The following is a 14818-nucleotide window of genomic DNA, read 5'->3' on the forward strand; positions in this document are numbered from 1 at the left end:
AGATCTTCATATGATTCCAGGATTAAAGAGATTCCCCAAGGGATCCGGGCTCCACTTCAGGGGCTTTTTCACGTAGTGATCTTTTAAATGTGAGCTCAAATCTCCTACTTTGCAAACAACAAACACCAATTGTTTCCCTGAACCTACCACATCCCCCTGAAACATCACACACATGATATTCAGACTCTCTCATGCATGCTGTCCAGCACTGCTGAATAGAATGGGGTTGCCTTAGCAGGGTGGTATTCTGACCAACTGAGATTGGCCTTGTAAACAAAGGGAGTAAGGAGGAAGGCTGTAAGTGGAGAAGTTGATGTAGCTAGTAGGAAAATTTGAAACTCCTTCCTCAATCTATCATATTAAAAGGTATACAAATTAAGAGGCAGAAAGAGGAAGGTGAGAGAGTGATAGATTCCTTTCACATCTTAACAATATTTAGCAGATGCTACTCTATGTCAGACATTGTATTTTATGCACACTAAGTGCTGGTGGGCATGGCAGGATATATTTTTCCTATCCAAGTCTCAGAGGGCAAACAGACCAGAAACATCAATTATGTCTACCTAAGTGTTAAGCTGCTTTGGGATAGAGGGGAAGCCCAGAGGAGAGGCACCTAAGTCACTTGGGAGTGGGCAGGCTGGGTGTTGAGGACGAAGGCTGCATGAAGGAGAGGGTGGTTTAGATGGGTGTTAAAGGGAGGGGGGTGGCAAATTGAGGGTAAGGAGCTTCAGGGACAAAAGGTGTGATGAGGGGAGGAACATCTCAGGATAACAACAATAATGACAACACATGCAAAAACCCAGAGAAACAGGATAGGATTTGAAAACTAAATAAGCATCTTGGTGTGTCTAGAGATTAGGGGCACCGAGAGCAAGCATAGTCCTAACTCTTAAAGAAGTTTATAAATCTAGGAAATGTGGCTATAACGTTTCCATATTTCATCTTTTTCAATTTTTGGAAAATATTTAACATTCTAAGATCTGTGCTGTTATCCAGATAACACTATGGAGGGAAGTTTGTGGATGTCTGTGACACAAGTCTGATGGCTGAAATCACATTATCTTCATGATTATAGTTGTCTTCAGTCCCTGCAGACTCCAATTCTAAGATGAAGCTGCTTCTTCTCAGAAGTCACCCATTAAACACTGGTGTTGTCCAGGGTTCTGTCTCTACACTAAAGTCCTGTATGGACTTTATCCACTCTCCCTGGGCAATTTTAACTACTTACAAGACTTCAACCAACACTATAAACAATATAGAAATCTCTTACAGGAGTACTCTTTAGTCTGAGTTCCAACTCCCTTTGCTCACCTTTGATGCAATGTATCGCTCATTGGTCCATCATCTTTGGGATGGCTGGGATTACACTTCTTGTGTCCACAGTGGTATTCCCAGTATTTAGCATAGTTCAGTTCAGTTCAGTTCACTCACTCAGTTGTGTCCGACTCTTTGTGACCCCATGAACCACAGCACGCCAGGCCTCCCTGTCCATCACCAACTCCCGGAGTCCACCCAAACCCATGTCCATTGAGTTGGTGGTGCCATCCAACCATCTCATCCTCTGTTGTCCCCTTCTCCTCCTGCCCTCAATCTTTTCCAGCATCAGGGTCTTTTCAAATGAGTCAACTCTTCGCATCAGGTGGCCAAAATATTGTAGTTTCAGCTTCAACATCAGTTCTTCCAAAGGACACCCAGGACTGATCTCCTTTAGGAGGGACTAGTTGGATCTCCTTGCAGTCCAAGGGACTCGCAAGAGTCTTCTCCAACACCACAGTTCAAAAGCATCAATTCTTCTGTGCTCAGGTTTCTTTATAGTCCAACTCTCACATCCATACATGACCACTGGAAAAACCATAGCCTTGACTAGATGGACATTTGTTGACAAAGTAATGTCTCTGCTTTTTAATATGCTATCTAGGTTGTTCATAACTTTCCTTCCAAGGAGTATAGTGTTAGTCACTATTTCAATGCAAAGGAATAGAGGAAAACAGTAGAGTGGGAAAGACTAGAGATCTCTTCAAGAAAATTAGAGATAGCAAGGGAACATTTCATGCAAAGATGGGCACAATAAAGGACAGAAACAGTATGGACCTAACAGAAGCAAAAGATAATTAGAAGAGGTATTACAGAAGATATTAAAAAGATATTACAGAAGAACTGTACAAAAAAAGATCTTAATAATCCAAATAACTATGATGGTGTGATAACTCACCTAGAGCCAGACATCCTGGAGTGCAAAGCCCAAGTGGGTCTTAGGAAGCATCACTACAAACAAAACTACTGGATGGGATGGAATTCCAGTTGAACTATTTCATATCGAATAGATGATGCTGTGAAAGTGCTTCGCTCAATATGCCAGCAAATTTGGAAAACTTGGCAGTGGCTACAGGACTGGAAAAGGTCAGTTTTCATTCCAATCCCAAAGAAAGGCAATGCCAAAGAATGTTCGTGCTACCACACAATTGCACTCGTCCCACACACTAGTAAAGTAATGCTCAGAATTCTCCAACCAGGCTTCAGTGGTATGTGAACTGTGAACTTCCAGATGTTCAAGCTGGAAGCTAGAGAAGGCAGAGAAACCAGAGATCAGATTGTCAATATCTGTTGGATCATAGAAAAAGCAAAAGAATAACAGAAAAACATCTACTTCTGCTTTATTGATGACGCCAAAGCCTTTGACTGTGTAGATCAAAACAAACTGGAAAATTCTTCAAGAGATAGGAATACCAGACCACCTGACTTGCCTTCTGAGAAATCTGTATGCAGGTCAAGAAGCAACAGTTAGAACTGGACATGGAAAAACAGAATGGTTCCAAATTGGGAAAGGAGTAAGTCAAGGCTGTATATTGTCACCCTGCTTATCTAACTTTTATGCAGAGTACATCATTCAAAATTCCAGGCTGGATGAAGCACAAGCTGGAATCAAGATTGCCGGGAGAAATATAAATAAGCTCAGATATGCAGATGATACCACCCTTATGGCAGAAAGCAAAGAAAAACTAAAGGGCCTCTTGATGGAAGTGAAAAAGGAGAGTGAAAAAGTTGGCTTAAAACTCAACATTCAAAAACCAAGATCATGATATCTGGTCCCATCATTTCATGGCAAACAGATGGGGAAACAATGAAAACAGTGATAGAGTTTATTTTGGGGGGCTCCAAAATCACTGCAGATGGTGACTGCAACCATGAAATTAAAAGACGTTTGCTCCTTGGAAGGTAAGCTATGACCGACCTAGACAGCATATTAAAAAGCAGAGACATCATTTTGGCCGACAAAGATCCATCTAGTCAAAGCTATAGTTTTTCCAGTAGTCATGTATGGATGTGAGTTGGACTATAAAGAAAGCTGAGCACTAACAAGTGATGCTTTTGAACTGTGGTGTTGGAGAAGACTCTGAGAGTCTCTTGGACTGCAAGGAGATCCAACCAGTCCATCCTAAAGAAAATCAGTCCTGAATATTCATTGGAAGGACTTAATGCTGAAGCTCCAATACTTTGGCCACCTGACACAAAGAACTGACTCATAAGAAAAGACCCTGATGCTGGGAAAGATTGAAGGTGGGAGGAGAAGAGGACGACAGAGAATGAGATGGTTGGGTGGAATCACTGTCTCAATGGATATGAGTTTGAGCAAGCTCTGGGAGTTGGTGATGGACAGGGAAGCCTGGCATGCTGCAGTCCATGGGGTCGCAAAGAGTCAGATACAGTGAGCGACTGAACTGAACTGAATTAGTCACTCAGTCATGTCTGACTCTTTGCAACACCATGGGGTGTAGCCCGCTGGGCTCCTCTGCCCATGGAATTCTCCAGGCAAGGATACTGAAGTGGATTGCCATTCCTTTCTCCAGGGATCTTCTCATCCTAGGAATCAAACCCATGTCTCTGCATTGTAGGCAGATTCTTTATTGTGTGAACTACCAAGGAAGTCAATTTAGCATAGGACCGACCTCAATAAATATATATTGAACAAATGAATAAATAAATTAGCAAAACGGGTTCTTGAATAGGAGAACTCAAGAAGAAAGAATTATCCTGGAGCCTGAGGAATGGTAGCCTTTTAATATGTTTGATTGAGTGGTTCTCTGCCTTTATTTATTACTCGCCCTCCTGAGATATGTTGCAAAGTGTAAATACTACCTCCAAAGCAAATGACTGTCCAGCAGTGGACCAGCAATGTCAAGGAGTTCTGGATGACTGGGGAAGGACGTCAGATATCTGGTGGTCTGAGAGCTGGCGAGGATGGTGGAGATGGAGTCATGGGGAGACTCAAACCCTCCCCAACTCACTTTTATTTGCTCATTGGTAAAGGGCACCCCACTCCTCCTGATACTCCATGGATGGCCATTCCATCTGTTTGGGCAAAGGCGGTGGGCTGAGTAGGTCCTGGTGCTGCAGTCCTAGAATAGATTCCCTGTCTTAGAGTGTGTCCCAGTCTTCATAGACTCAACCATAGGTGCCCCTTGTCCAAGGAGCTTTGAGAAGAGGGGATCGTTTGTCTGGGTTGGGGGTGTGTGTGGAGGTTGGACCCTTTTTCAGTTGGAAAGTCGTTTCAAGATGAGGAAGCATTTTTTTTTTCTTTTCAATTTTTAAGGTTATTTAAATTGTGTAGTCAGTCTACCCTGTTCATCATTCTTCACAAGGTTAGATTCCTTTTCCTAGCTTAGCAGTAAGCCTCCAAACTTCACACACACAATTTTCACTCTAAATGGGAAAAAACAGGCCATATTCAACTCTGAAAATGAAAATTTATCACAAAACCTTTCCAAGAACTCTATTATTAAAGTTACCATCATTCGGCTGGATATTATCAAGGCAAAAAAAATTAAGGTAGAGATTGTGAACACTGCTGCTCTCTTTTCCTCTCTTGTGTGTAAATGAATGTTTTCAGCTTTCCCCATCCATCTTCATTAACATTGTGAGCAATTTGTATTGGCCCGCATGGCAGCATCTTTATATTGTGCAAATGTATGTGATGTTCTGGAAATGGGCAATTTAATATGAAAAGCACACCATGTCTCAGATATTTTTAATTTTCTAAATAGTAATTTCTGCTAGGAATTATTCCATGATTTGTGCATAATTTCGTGCAGATGGTTATTTAAATATAAATAGAGAAATGTGTCGCTTAATATCGTGCTTGCCTCTACTTGGGTTGGCATTCCCACATTTTAAAACATTGCCATCAGTAAACGATAAAAACATCCCTAAGCCACACACTAGTCAGAAGATAATTGTGCCTGTTTGTTAATTGCCCTCCAATTAACTTTCTTAATATTTTCCAGTTTCTTTAAAAAGAAACTTAAATGACTCTTTTTGTGAAATGTGTTTACTGTGTAATGAAAAACCCCTTTGTTTACCTAATTAAGACTACATTCTCCCCATAGTGAAAACAGAACTCCTTCTTTGGTGACCAAACCACTTTCCTCCTCTGCAAACACTAACTTTTGTCACTAAACTAACGTGGCAATGGTTGGGACAGGAAGTCATAGACACAGGCCTGATCTAACCATTTTATAACTCAGGTATATCTTTTGCAAAAATTGCCACACAGTTGTTTGTCTTGATAAGCTTTGTAATAATTGAAACAGACAACATGGGGAACAAATGTGTACAGCAATTAACCTTCTTTATTTGAACAAGATCTAATTTAGTGGCAGCAGATTTAGAGTTAAAGGTTCTGTGAATGCCAGTCCAGAACACTGCTTAAATAAATATCCTGCAACACTCATTAACCCCAAAATATGACCTTGAGAAATGACAATGAGAACTTATAAAAGGGAAAAAGAAAATGTGTCTGACTCATCTCCAAAGCTCTGCCTTCTGCTTTGTCATGCAGTGTACCATTTCTTCACCCATTCCAGTGGGAGGGTTATGAAGATTTTTCCAGACCAAATTTACTCCTGTGAGTGTGAACCTCACTGAGAACAAAGGTGATATTTTCCCATCCCTAAAAGATATCTTTCAACAAGAATAATAATAAAAAAAAAGATAAAGGGGTGAAGACCTGGATGTGTTTGTGTGTGAAAATGAACTGGATTTCCTAATGCCTGTTTTTGTGTCCCACTGACCTTCAGCTCTGCATTTCTAGTCCAGATCTTTTCTCCTTTTCTGTTTCCTGATTTTTAATGGCAACAAGGCATCTCCACTTGGGGATTCAGTTTCCAATTAAAAGCAAGTATGTTGGGACTTCTCTGGTGGTTCAGTGGTTAAGACTCTGCCTTCCAATGCAGGGGATGCAGGTCTGATCCCTGGTCAGGGAAAACGAAGATCCCACCTGTGCAATGCAACGAAGAGCCTGCATGCTGCAACAAAGACCTGATGCAGTCAAATAAATAAGTAAAAATAAAACATTTTTTAAAAAGCAACTTTTTTAATATTTAAAATTTTATTTTCTGTCCTTGTCTTCCTTCCCAATTTCACCATTGCCTTAAAATTGAATTTGAAGTCTTCTTTTCCCTCTATTGTTCATATCAACTGTTAGGCAGTTCAGTCCTACAGTCACTTCCTTTTACATCTCTAGACATTTCAGTGATTTTTATGCCTACCAGCAGAAGCAGGCATCACCTTCATACGTATCTTTCTGCCTATTTTGCTCTTTCCCTAAGAACTCTGACTTATTGACTCTGGACACTGGGAAGAGCTCTAGTTTGGGACTTGGGAAAACTGGGCGTTCTTGTTCTTGTTTTGTCTCTGACAGTGTAAAGCCATTTCACCTGTCTGGGCCTCAGTTCCCTAATTTGTAAAATAAAAAGATTAGACTTTAGTGAGCTATTAACTCCTCTCCAGAGTCTCCCACCCTGTGCATCCACAGGTCTAGATGAAACTCCTAAACAGGAATTTGGAGTCTCATGAGAATTGCTGTCTATTGCTAGTCTTGTTGACTCCATCTATACCTTCCTCTGTTTCCCTGGGCAGATGTTTCTCAGTGGAATAACCCTGTAAGCTGAGGGGTAACTTGATATTTTCAATTCTATTGAATATATGGAAGGCTAGTGTAGTGTGATTAAGACAAACTTGAGTCAGATTACCTGCTTTTGAATACAGCTTCACTGTTTGTCAGCTATTTAACCAGGAGCATGTTATTTGACCTCCCTGAATCTCAGTTTCCTCATCCATAAAAAGGGTACAATAATAATAGCATTTCATAGAGTTACAAGGTCTATTGTAAGCTCTCAGAAAGTGCCCAGACCTTGGTTGCTGCTGCTAAGTCACTTCAGTCGTGTCCGACTCTGTGCGATCCCATAGAAAACAGCCCACCAGGCTCCACTGTCCCTGGGATTCTCCAGGCAAGAACACTGGAGTGGGTTGCCATTTCCTTCTCCAATGCATGAAAGTGAAAAGTGAAAGTGAAGTCGCTCAGTCATGTCCGACCCTCAGTGACCCCATGGACTGCAGCCTACCAGGCTCCTCTGTCCATGGGATTTTCCGGGCAAGTGTACTGGAGTGGGATGCCATTGCCTTGGTCTTAGCAAATATTAGCCATTGAAATGAAATAGCTTCTTTTTCCAGGTTCTAGATCAATAAGTAAAATGTACAAGAATGTATTAGACACAAATGGCTCATAATATTATCTTCTTCTTTTTTTTAACATTAGCTATAACACCTGGAAGGCCTGGCATGCTGCAGTCAATGGGGTCGCAAAGAGTCAGATATGACTAAGCAAAGGAACAACAATAAATCACACCTGCCTTTAGAGCTATGTCTGATCAGGAACCATGTTTTCATTATATCATAGAAAATTTGCACTTGCTTATCTTTGTCATAACAATTTCTACCTGTAAGAGTGGAGGGTCTCCTCTTGATAGCTGTGTACATATACAATGTCCAAAAAGCCAGGTGATTTAATGACATAAAGTATTTTTTTAACTTTTAAAAAATTTTTATTTATTTTTAATTGGAGGATAATTGCTTTACATACTGCATTGGTTGCTGCCGTATATCAGTATGAATCAGCCATAGGTATACATATGTCCCCTCCCTCTTGAGCCTCCCTCCCACCTCCCACCCCATCCCACCTCACCATGCTGTTGCAGCACTGGATTTGGGCTCCCCGCATCATACAGCAAATTTCCACTGGCTATCTAATGTTACATATGGTAATATATATGTTTTAGTGCTACTCTCTCAACTCATCCCACCCTCTCCTTCCTGCCCTCTACCCACAAGTCTGTTCTCTATGTCTGCATCTCCATTGCCACCCTGCAGATAGCTTCATCAGTACCATACTTCTAGATTCCATATATATACATTAATATACAATATGTCTTTCTCTTTCTGACTCACTTCACTCGATAATAGGCTCTAGGTTCATTGAGTAAATGATCCATTTAGAAAAATGAAAAATAATTTATATTGGGTCTAGCTTCAAAAGCAATTAAAATATTCTAATTATATATATGTATATTTATTAAAATTAACAAATATTTTTAAAATGGGAAGTGTGGCATTATTGTAAGTTTAAAATGCTAAGGCTCTTTGGTCCTCTTTAATAGGAGGCGTGAGATTTGTTAGGCTAGAGTTGTATTCAACATACTCATATTTTGGAGAATCTTATTTATGTCTTTGAAAGACTACATCATCAGAGTAATCCCAAATTATTTAGTTAATGGTATTTAATAAATGTGTGGTGCTGACTTGATGACATGTTATATTAAATGGCTCCTGCCATTAAGGATGTTAAACTTTAGAAGGGACATTATTAGTATGTCACAGAAAGGTCAAGTAGGTTCTTCTGAATAACATGCTAACACTGTACACAATGTAAAACACTATATGTTTGCTAGTGATACACTGATGAGCTAAAAATATTAAAGACTTTGTTAATATTAACAATTAATATATTTTGATTAATCACAAAGTACTTTTTTTTAAAAGGCTGGTTGTTTCTCTGTTTTTGGTGTTTTCAAAACTTAAACTAGAAAGCTTGTCATCACTTTCCTTTCCCTTCCCTTCATTACCTTTGTGAATTCTCTGTCCAGTGCTGAGAGTTAACTATGGGTCACACTTTTTCTTTCCCTGCCCACTGCTGGAGCTATTCCAGAATCCAGAGTAACCCAAATGTTGCTTTACTCAGAGTCCTTCACACCTCGATGCCTTTGCTCTCAAGTGCTTAAAAAAAAAAAAAAACAACTCTTGAATTCACTTTTAGGTTACCCAGCAGTGGATATTCTGTTTGCTTGACATCACATTTGAACTTTTTAGATGTGAACATCCTTCTCTTATTGTCCAGATGGCCAAGAGTCGTGTTTCTAGGGTTGGTCTTTTGAAAGGACATCTAAGTTTCTAATCTGTGAGGGTGTGAGTGTGTGTGCACACAAGAAGATCCAAGATTGTGTGCCCTAAGCTGGTAGAAGATGAGGAAATTTCTATGAATAATTAAATAGTCAATGATTTGATGACAATATATCACAAATTTCATAGTGTCTTTAGAAAATTACCAATAGTATTAGTAAGTTAAGACTGTCTTAAATCATAAGTAGCCATGTATATAGCCAGTTTTTTGTAGGCACTGACATTTCTAACAAGTAAATGGCATAGAACAACATGGATATTATAAATTTAAAAAAAATTATAATTACTCAAATAGCAAAGAATGGCTTTTTAAAAGTATCATTAAAATAAGTGAAGAAAATAATTGAAGAATGATATCTCAAGTTAACATTTTTACAACAGTTTTATTTTACTCTTTCTTCCTTGTCATGTTGTTAATTCCACACAAAATTTTCCATGGAAACATAACCCATGCAAACTAAAATGATTTTCTTTAAATGAAGACAACACAATTGAGTCCTTGATCCATGGTTTGTTTCTCGCCAAGAGAGAGACATTTGACCCAAAAAAAAAAAATGAAAATAAAGAGCCAGGGCTAAGTTCTCTAATTCCAAGGAGAAGCTCAAAGGACACTTCCTTCCCCCCTTATCTTAAGAGTTGTGCATCTTGAAATAACTGCTTTCTATGCACCTAAGTGTCATTGTCTCTTAATAGTTAAAAAAAATAAAATTTTAATTAAAAAAAATTCTTACCACAAAGATGAGCTAAAGGTGTCCTCAGAAAATATGCAATAAAATTGAACCAGATTCAAGACTGGGAGGGTGCATTTTGTGGGTGTTTTGTTTGGAGAAGGGCTGTGGGACAGAGTGATACAATCCGCAGGAGAGTGAAAAACGTGCAGTGTACACTATCCAAAACCAAGAATCCCGGAAGGACACCTCATCTGTTAAACAAAAACACCAGCTATCTCAAGAAATTTAAACTGAGATACATGCAGATGAGTTATTTAAAGGAATATTCTATTAATTCTTTAAAACGTACTTCTAGAAAAAAGGTTCTTGCCTACCTCACTTCATAAGTGCTTCTTTAAAAAGCCTGCATATTTGGAAACATAAATAGATATCCACCCAGTGAAATATGACTTAATTAGACCAATCTGTTTTTCCCTGTATGCTCAGTGTAAACTGCTTAAATGCACAACTCAGAGAGAAGATAAAAGGGAGCAATCCCAGACTTCCATTTTCTTACTCTCAGATAAACCTATTCAACACCCACGAATTATACGGGAAGTTTTAGACAGCTTTAAGCAAGCCCCACAGAATTATGGACTAATAGACCCAGAATGTACATTTTACTGCCTTCTATTTCCTAATGGCATTTTAAATTACAAAGTACCTTCTGCAGAGTTAAAAAGTCATCGTGTGAAAACCACACATTTCCTTTTTAGTTGCCCCCGCTCAAAAAAAGTTCTACATTCACTGACTCCTGAATCTGATTTCATCAGTCTAAAATTTTGAACGTATGTTCAATGACACCGTATTTCCCTCTTAGAAAACCTGAGACAATGGCAGGAATTCATAGTAAGTTTTCCCATTCAACCAGACATTTCTTGAGGGAATTGCAAAGGCTCTGCAAAGAAACGGTTAATATGTACATGTCTTTCTGAAATTGGCAATTGTCTTTTATTTCTTCTAATATTCTAGCCAAAGATCTGAGCTTATTTTTTTCTGTCCATAGGCTACCCACACCCCCCCTCAAAAAAAAGGACTGTATTCGCTAATTATACATCCTGAAAAGAATTTGGTTCAGTGTAAGATGATCCTAGTGATATGCTAATCCTTTTTTCTGCTTGGTGCTGCCTGAAGCTTGTGTCTAACATTTTTTTCAACTGTATGACAATAAAAGTTCTGGCAACAAAAGAAATAAATGGGCAGCTAAAGAAGGTATAGCTCAAACACATGGCAGGCCGCTCTCCCCTCTCCTTCTGGCTGCTCTTTTGTAGACTGCAGTTTGCTATCCTTAAGTCAATAGCCGAAATCCGGCCACCTTAGCAACTTAGTATGACACCCAAGCCCTCTCTCTTCATGTTCATGAATAGTCAGCACCCAGCAGACAAAATAGAACTAATCTTTTTTGACAGAATTGTTCAATTTTAGAGGAAAAGCTTTTGAGTCTTCCACACATTTGCAGAATATGAGACAACAATAGCGGCAATCAAATTTTAAAAACAACAGTGGCCAAAGGGGCTGGAAAGAAGTCTCTTTGAGTTAAATAGCACATTCAGTCAGTCCCAGTGGTCATAAACTTGGGGGCAAACATTCATCTCAATACGTGAAAGAGAGAGATAAACACAGGGGATACCCCACAGCCCTGTTTTGGGCTTCAAGCAGCAATTCCTTCTGCTATGATACACATGCAATTTTTTTTTTTTTCAATTTCCTTTGTACGTTTCTTTTGCAAAGACTCATACAAATATTTCTTCCCTTTCTAAAATAATTTTGTTTGGGGTCGAGGGTGGGGGGAAACTGACGAGTCTTGGTTTAAAATGCTTTTTATCCACCAGCCTTTTGTAGTCATTTGAAAGCAGTTTTACCATTTAGAAATCCTATAACGTATCAGTCACTCACAAGTCTAACATGGGCTAAAAATGAATCTTCTCTCCAGTCCTGCCCCCCACCCCCATTTAATACAAGGCATCGCTATACCTTTGGAGACAATATGAACAAGACGAAAAATCTACCCAGTTCATGGCAAAAACAGAAGTTAGCAGCATGGTCCATGCAGCTGCAACACTGCATTTAAAATTCAGTTTCCTCATAGGAAGAGGGCTAATCCTGCCCCCGTAATTCCCTACAGCCAAAATGTGCCCCCTCCCCTAGTGACAGTGCAATGCAAAGACACTAGCATGCTTATCTTGCCTAACCAGATGGCCGACTTGGATCAATGCACACACGCCACGATCAATGGGAGAGATAAAGAATTAGGAAAACAGTGGTACATGCTCCCAGAAAGCTTGTACACTGCATAATTATTTTATGATTCTACACATGGCTACATGTGATACTGAAGTAGAGAAGGAAAGGATAATTAGAGTGCCAGGAAGAATTTTGTAGTAGACTACACTTTGTCTGTCAGCACTTCCCACTCTAGCAAACTCACTGCCCTTATCTGAAAGTGAATTTAGAAAACATGAGCAAAAAATGTCAGGGGAGGTATTTCCATTTTTGCCAGGTCCTGTCACTTCCCAAAGTTTAGTTCAAATCCCAAGGAGCCTTGCTGGGGTTTGGATATGCCTCTTGTCATTAGCCACCCCCTGGTTCCCCAGCCAAGGAAACCCACCAGATAATATTTGCGTGTGATGCAGACTGTAACCAGGGAGAATTCGGACTCCAAGTGATTCCGTCAAGTTCATTCAGTAAAATGGAGCAGGACGAGGCATTCCCTTAATTTCTGTTTCCTGATTGGCTAACCAAATCAGTGTTTTTGAGGAGGTTAGTTACAGATTTGAAACTAAGGGGCAAAAAATGGACTTACAGCCATTCAAGTCAAAAAGAAAGTATATGAGGGTCTGAAGTTGGCACATTGCCGTGTTATTCTGAATTCAGATGAAGATCATAAACCAGAACAATAAACTGCTACAGTCCTCCACTGCGGCAGTATGTTAATCAGAAAAAAGAAAATGTTTCTTCAGCTCCTGGCAGCTCCTGGGTTTTTAATAAATGATTATATTATTATTGCAAATAACAATAATAAAAATCTTTTACATTGTGCTATTCCAAAATTGTATTCTTTTATCACCTTGTGTAGGATGCAATTAAAAGTAGTATTAGGTTCTCCTTTGGATTTAATACTCAGCCTGCATGCTAATTAAAACATTCAATGAACTTTTTACACCATTTCTTATGTAAAGAGAGACGGGAACTGGAATCTTGAATTAGACACAGCTCTCCACCACTATCAACCTCAAAACCCCCGTGGGGGAGCCAGTCATTTTAAGTAGTCCATTACATTCAAAATAGAGTGAATATTCACAATCCAAATAATTAAAATTACTATAATTTAATTCCTAAGGATAACTAAAATATAGTCTGGATAAAAATTCTGAGGGGAAAAAAAAGAAGTGTTGACTATTGAGAAAGGCCATAGTCATCCCCTTTCTAAGTTATTTTTGTTAGGTTTGACATGATACTGGAGATTTTTACATTCAGTTGTTCTGTCTGATGCTCTCTGTAGCGTTGTTTTGTTATCTTTGCCCCAAACACTTCTCTCCTTGATCTTAGTGCAAAATGGAAAGCTATATACATAAGTAACACTTAGCTTGGCTGCCCATAATCAGATTTAGAGAAAGATCCTAGATATGGGAATATGATACATATTTTGTCATCAAGTTTTAGTTCAAAACCCTTAAAAGGCACAGCTATCATTTTACTGTTTTAGGCTTATTTTCATTTTCTCTGAGACTCAGAAAGAGGAGTGCAAACATCCCATGCCCTTCCAGCAGTATAGCAGATTCACTGAAGGTTCCTTTTGCTGCAAAGCAACAAATTCCATAGTATCCTACTTTAGATCATGTAGCTGAGCTTGCAGGAAGTAAGGGAAACCTCTAGGTGAGGGCAAGGGGAGAAATCCATGAGTGGGAACTTGAGCATTTGAGTAGAAAGAGCATGTGAGGTTTCTCTGAGGGCAGGGCTGGCATGGGTTCAACTCTGGTCTGGAGACAAGGGATGTGGCTGGACCTACATCCAAACATTAAGATGGAAAACCTGGAACAAAGCTGGTGTGCTCTCAACTCAGTAGTACCCCGGCTCCCTGTAAGAGCAAACCTGAATACTGTCTGTAGAAAAGCATCATCATGTAAGACCCCCAGTCCCAGGTTTTCACAGGATTTAGATTAATGAAATACAAATTTTAATTGAAGATCACCAATGACACAAGAAAATAATCCTCTGTAAGTGAGAGTCAGTGGAAACAATCAACACCTTTAGATCTTGGAGGACTAAATGATCAGAATTTACCAGATATAGAATACAAAATAAACAAGTATATAATGTTTTTAAAAATTAAAGTTGGAATCACTAAAGTGAGTCAACAAAATTTATATCAAAAATTATAAGGCAGGTTTGTAAAAGAACCAAATAGTACTTTTATTTATTTTTCAAGTTTGAGGAAGAATTTATAGAAAGTACATTGCATTCACTTAACGTGTACAAATCAGTGAGTTTTGATATGTGCATATGTATGTGTGTGTGTGTGTGTGTGTGTATCGGGCTTCCCTAGTGGCTTAGATGGTAAAGAATCTGCCTGCAATGCAGGAGACCCAGGTTCGATCCCTGGTTTGGGAAGATTTGCTGGAGAAGGGAATGGCTATGAACTGTAGTATTCTTGCCTGGAGGATTCTATGGACAGAGGAGCCTGGCAGGCTACAGTCCATGGTGTCGCAAAGAGTCAGACACAACTGAGTGATTAGAGCACACGTGCGTGCACACACATACACACACACACACACATATGTGAAGCCATCACTGCAAGCAAGATACAGACAACTTCC

The sequence above is a fragment of the Bubalus kerabau genome, chromosome 10 (genome assembly GCF_029407905.1).
Source record: "Bubalus kerabau isolate K-KA32 ecotype Philippines breed swamp buffalo chromosome 10, PCC_UOA_SB_1v2, whole genome shotgun sequence".
In the NCBI taxonomy this organism is placed as follows: Eukaryota; Metazoa; Chordata; class Mammalia; order Artiodactyla; family Bovidae; genus Bubalus; species Bubalus kerabau.